Below are 4,941 nucleotides of genomic sequence, written 5' to 3' on the forward strand. Positions count from 1 at the left end.
AGTAACATTGCATACGGTGCAAAAAGTCAGATCAACCAATCAGAAGCTAAAATTGGAACAAAAACGACCCCCCTATTGTCATGTCTGGTCTTCGGTTTGAATTATCTCTATGGACTGCGTGTGTAGAACGCGTAATACTGCATATGCTGCTTTCGATGGCAATGCACCGGTGTAGTGGATTGCACTGGTTTTGCACTTTCTAGTAGAAGTGGCAATTGAACATAACCAATTTTCTGCACTTCTGCTAGAAAGTGCAAAACCAGTGCAATCCACTACCCGGTGCACTATCAATCGAAAAGCCCAATAGTAAAAGCGTCGGCGGAAGCGGCAAAACACTATGTAAAGTGCGTTCGAAAACGCTTTGCTTTCCGCTTCAGTTTGACCAACGACACGACCTGAAACTCTATGAAATATAGCGAAGAAAAAGGGTCCGAGTCATTTACTGCCAGTTACCAGTATATTGAGTGACCCCTTGATTCGAACGAAAAAAATATTTCTTCAGCAACACTTCTTTTGTTTATTGATTTTCAGTTGCTGTATAGCAACCATGTTATTTGCACAATACCAGTCCAGTAACTAACTTGAAAAACAAATTTCATAAGAAACGGACTCTGAACGGGTTATCGGCATTGTACGACCTTTCGTTGTCCTCCGTATGAGGAACCTGCAACGGTTGCTTTTGTCTGCCAGATTTCCAGTTTCAGAACACAAAAAAAAAACAAATTTCAATCGTCTTTTATAATTCGAAGCAGTTTTTCATAAAATTCTCGATTTATTTATTTAAAAATCTGTTCTCCGTGATAACCAGAACTGCCATTGAATGAACTTGGGTCGCGTTAAGCCGAGCTCCAGCAGCTCCGAAAGTGAGCATTCGAACGACGAAATTTGGGACGATACGCTCATCATTCGCAAGTACGACGAATCGTTAACAATGGTCAGAGAGGAGGTTGCCATGCGATTGGCCATGAAAACTAACAAAAAGGTAACATCCAAGGCCAACCGGAGCAAACTACGAGTGAGGAAGTTAAACCGGGGCTGCCAGGTAAACCTCCCGCAGATGAAGGTACTGCGACCGAGAAAGGTTCCGTTGAAATGGGAAGCAAGCCGGTGTTCAAGATCGGCGATTACTGCCGAGCCACCTACGACGATGGCGTAGATTATAAAGCCAAAATTTTGGCAATGTCAAAGGACGGCAGCACACTGCTTCGCTATGTGGGCTACAATAACGACCAGACTGTGGCGGCAGACAGCTTGGTGCCATCGTGGGGACGCAAGGCACGTCGCAAGCAGCGTGAGGATGCAGCAGAACTAGCCTTTGAAGAAGATCACCAACGGATGGAAGTTAGCGACGATGAGGAGAAGTTGACTAAGAAAGCTAGCAACATTAGGATTAACTACAGTCCTAGCTTCCGAATGCCTATGGCTGGATCAGCAGCGTCGGCGGCTGCTAGCTCCGGTGCTGGGATGTGAATGGGAGCCTCATTTGTGGTACCACCGCCACCGCCGATGCTAGATAATGATGATGTCGAGTCGGAGAATCTTTCCGCTATGCTCATATCCTGGTACATTAGCGGCTACTACACCGGTCTGTATCACGGGCAGAAGATGTCTCAGAAACGGGTCCGGCCGACCTAGAGTAGTGGCAGATAGTTGTTTTTAAGGTATTCTCATTGACTTACGTTATTTTTAGCAGGTAAGGTTTTTTTTCTCATCTGAACTGAATTTGAATTGAGCCTTTTTTGAATAAATCGCCCTATGTTTCAAAAGTTAAAGTTAAATAAAATAAAGAAAAACTGTAATCCTTCAAAGTATCCATCACTCGAGCTTCAGCGCAACAAGGTAATGAAGTAAAAATTCTCTATTGTATGTAAAACTTAAACCTATGTTATTGTTTTCAGAAAAAGAAACCAAGGAAGGATAATGTCCGCTCTCGTTCCGTTAGTCGAGGAAGCAGCTCTGGTGCTAGATATACTGTACTCCGGAAATCTACTTTTATTTCAGTTTCTCACCCGGCTAGCGTAAGGCGCTTATCTTTCTGTTGTTCCAAAATGGAAAGGAATAATTAATATTGAATGCTCCAAGTTTGCATTTTATTAGAAATTTGGAAATACACGAAAGAACTAATCATGCCCAAATTTATTTTTCGACCTTATAAATGCATAGGAAACAAAATTCTTCCATCGAAAATTGGTAACGATAGATTTTTTTCGAAATGTATGCAGCAGGACTTTCCTTTTTGCCTTCCTTAACCTTTTAGCTTGATTTGCAGCTTCTACCTCGATGGGTGCTGGCCTCACGAAAGGTCTTCGCGGTATTTTTCCAGCTTATACTTTTTAATGATTCCGGAATCTGCAAAAACAAAAATTGATCAGTTTCCATTTGCCCTTACCATGGTTCTAAAACATGCTACATATTACCTTGACACCATCTTTGGTTTGATGCGTTTCCACTCAAGTAGTTGCACACATCGTCTCGGTCAAACCATTTGGAATTTGATTCGGTATCCTGAATGGAGTCAGAATGGATTTCAGTTCAAATGCAACAACTGATTCCGGAACCGATTGAGTCGTAATCGGTGATTGCATTTGAGCTAAAAACCAACTCTACTCTACTCTACTCAGAATTCCGAACCATTTCCAGAATGAGTTTAACTGGGGTCGTGTTAAGCATGTGAACGTAATCGATAGATGTATTCATTTTCTCAGTTTGTCCGTAGCGAATCGGTATACTAGCGGCTGGCAAAACTGTTCCTCGTTGCCGCGTTATCGCCTAGGATTTATTGCCATGGGGAGAATTCAGCACAAACTTTTGAACCTTCCTTAACTGATGTACTAGGAAAATGCCCATGTTCTCGTTAACTATTACGGCTAACAGGGTTTTTTCTTTATTTTGTCACCAATCTCTTTGCTGCAGATTTCTCAATTTGTTGAAATTGATGACGAGCGGTAACTGCCTTGTTTAGTAATGTGGCCACTGGAGATAATAAATGGACATAAAATCAAATTGTTTGAATAATGTTTACTACTTACCGCTAATTCACCGTGCCGAACGCAAACAGGCTAAACAGTAGACACGATTCACATAAGGTAGACTGATTTTTCGTGAATTTAACAGAATTTCTAATGGGGCTTAATAAAGCGGCGAAATATTTTTCATTGTTTATAAAACCCTGCGTAACCAAGGGTTGCAACAGTAAGAAAACGGTTGTTAGAGAAAAATAACAAAAGATTTTTAAGTGCTGCTAGTCTTATATATTTTGCAACCAAATATCGAATTTGACAGTACCAGTTACCACAGTCACTGAGGGATAGTCAGATTTTCGATACAGTATTGAAATGCAAGTGTCTAGTCGTGTCGTTGGTTTGACCGTCCACTAACAGCGTCGTTGCTAGCATCGCTGTTTCCTCGTCTCCTGTGAATTGCAGCGTTGATCGTAGTTTGTTGAGAAGCCCATTATACGCTAGGACAGGATCCGCCAGCTGGTTTCTTTTTCCACCTTTTCTTATGTTTTGCTAATCCCTGTTGAAAATGATACACTCCTCCCGACCAATGTTGCCAAAGTATTAGTTAATTTTCGGTTGTGTCCAAAACTTAATTTGCTTAGATTAGAATATTTTATATGAACCAATTTCAAGTTTCTTGAAAAATAAAAATTGGCTAGTCGAGCCGCATATGGCACGCTGATAAAACCTTCCCTATGCTTTGCGGTGATGTATGTCTGCTGATTGCCGTGCAACTGAGCTTATTTTTCAGTTATCACTATAAATATCCGATATAAAGAGTACCCGAATAGAAATGTACAGTAACAAAACCATGATTTTCACTGTGACAGTACAGTAATTTTACAATAATTTACAGTAAGTTTTAGTGTTATGCTACAATACAAAAACAATAAACTTTAACGTTTTTACAGTAAATTTCAATGTGAAATAGACTTTTACAGTGAAAAAGGGGGGTGGTTATGTATCTTAACATTAAAAAAATCAATTTTTCCCCATACATTTTTTTCTCGAAAACAGCAAAACTTAATGTGAATGCACTGTATCAGTTTTTTGCTGAACAGTAAAATTTATTGTTATATTAAATTGTATTGTAAATCTACTGTGAGAACTTGGCATCGAACAATGTTGAAACAGTAATAACTATAATATTTATTGTTTTATGATTGTTTGTAGGGTAAATGCTATTGTAAAATTCTATCCGGGTAATGACCGACGGTCTTAGGCGGCTATTGATTATTGATCCATCTATAGTTTTCCGAAGAAAACAGCAGCAGAAAATACTTGCTCCTATTTACACTGATTTGATATTTGATATTTGGTTTTATAGTAGTTTTGTAGCCTTTCATAAAACTTAGATTGCACTTGTAGCGAGCTATAAAACTTCAATTGTTACTTGGGAAGTGTGGCGTGATTGTAGAGCCGTATCAAGCCCCCTTGATAACAGTAACTGGGTAGCGGATAGATCGGGAACGGCCGTGATATAAGTTATGGTCAGATTCCCCATTCAAGAAGTGAAAAAACGCTTATACGAAGGTTTTGTGATCGCCAAAAATTACGCTCCTTCAAGGTGGACAGTGGAACAGTTAACGGAGCAGTTGAACGGTCGAAAACCAGGACCAACACAAGAGGGTGTATCCTGCAGGAAGCTCTAGCGAATTTAGACGTACGTAATGAAGGTTTCGTTAGCTCATTTCGGAGAGACTACGGAGTCTGTCATCGACGTCACATTCTATAGTCCTTCACTGACGGCGAATATGGATTGGAGAGTATGCGAAACGTATCCGCATGGCGACCACCAGGCGATTTCCTATCGCATCAGTCAACGGAACCCTGCTGCAGCACGGATAAGTCCGCGAAAACTGGAGCCACGCAATAGACGACGTTGGCCTAACAGATGGAATGAGACGCTTAGTACGCTACGCGGTGCTTGTCTCAGAGC

General features: G+C 40.7%; 1 long non-coding RNA gene and 1 pseudogene across 1 annotated transcript; one reads left to right on the forward strand and one right to left on the reverse strand.

The window, feature by feature from the left end:
- The first annotated feature begins 579 nt into the window (after positions 1 to 579).
- LOC131692404 (survival motor neuron protein-like) lies at positions 580 to 1,772 on the forward strand (annotated as a pseudogene).
- Positions 1,773 to 2,135: 363 nt separating this feature from the next.
- LOC131692405 (uncharacterized) lies at positions 2,136 to 3,343 on the reverse strand. The gene is made up of 3 exons (XR_009305977.1): positions 3,030 to 3,343; positions 2,418 to 2,973; positions 2,136 to 2,349 (listed from the first exon to the last, which is right to left on the reverse strand). It is a non-coding gene; the product is annotated as an uncharacterized LOC131692405 (long non-coding RNA).
- Between the last annotated feature and the right edge of the window lie 1,598 nt (positions 3,344 to 4,941).

This window comes from Topomyia yanbarensis, chromosome 3 (genome assembly GCF_030247195.1).
Source record: "Topomyia yanbarensis strain Yona2022 chromosome 3, ASM3024719v1, whole genome shotgun sequence".
NCBI lineage: Eukaryota > Metazoa > Arthropoda > Insecta > Diptera > Culicidae > Topomyia > Topomyia yanbarensis.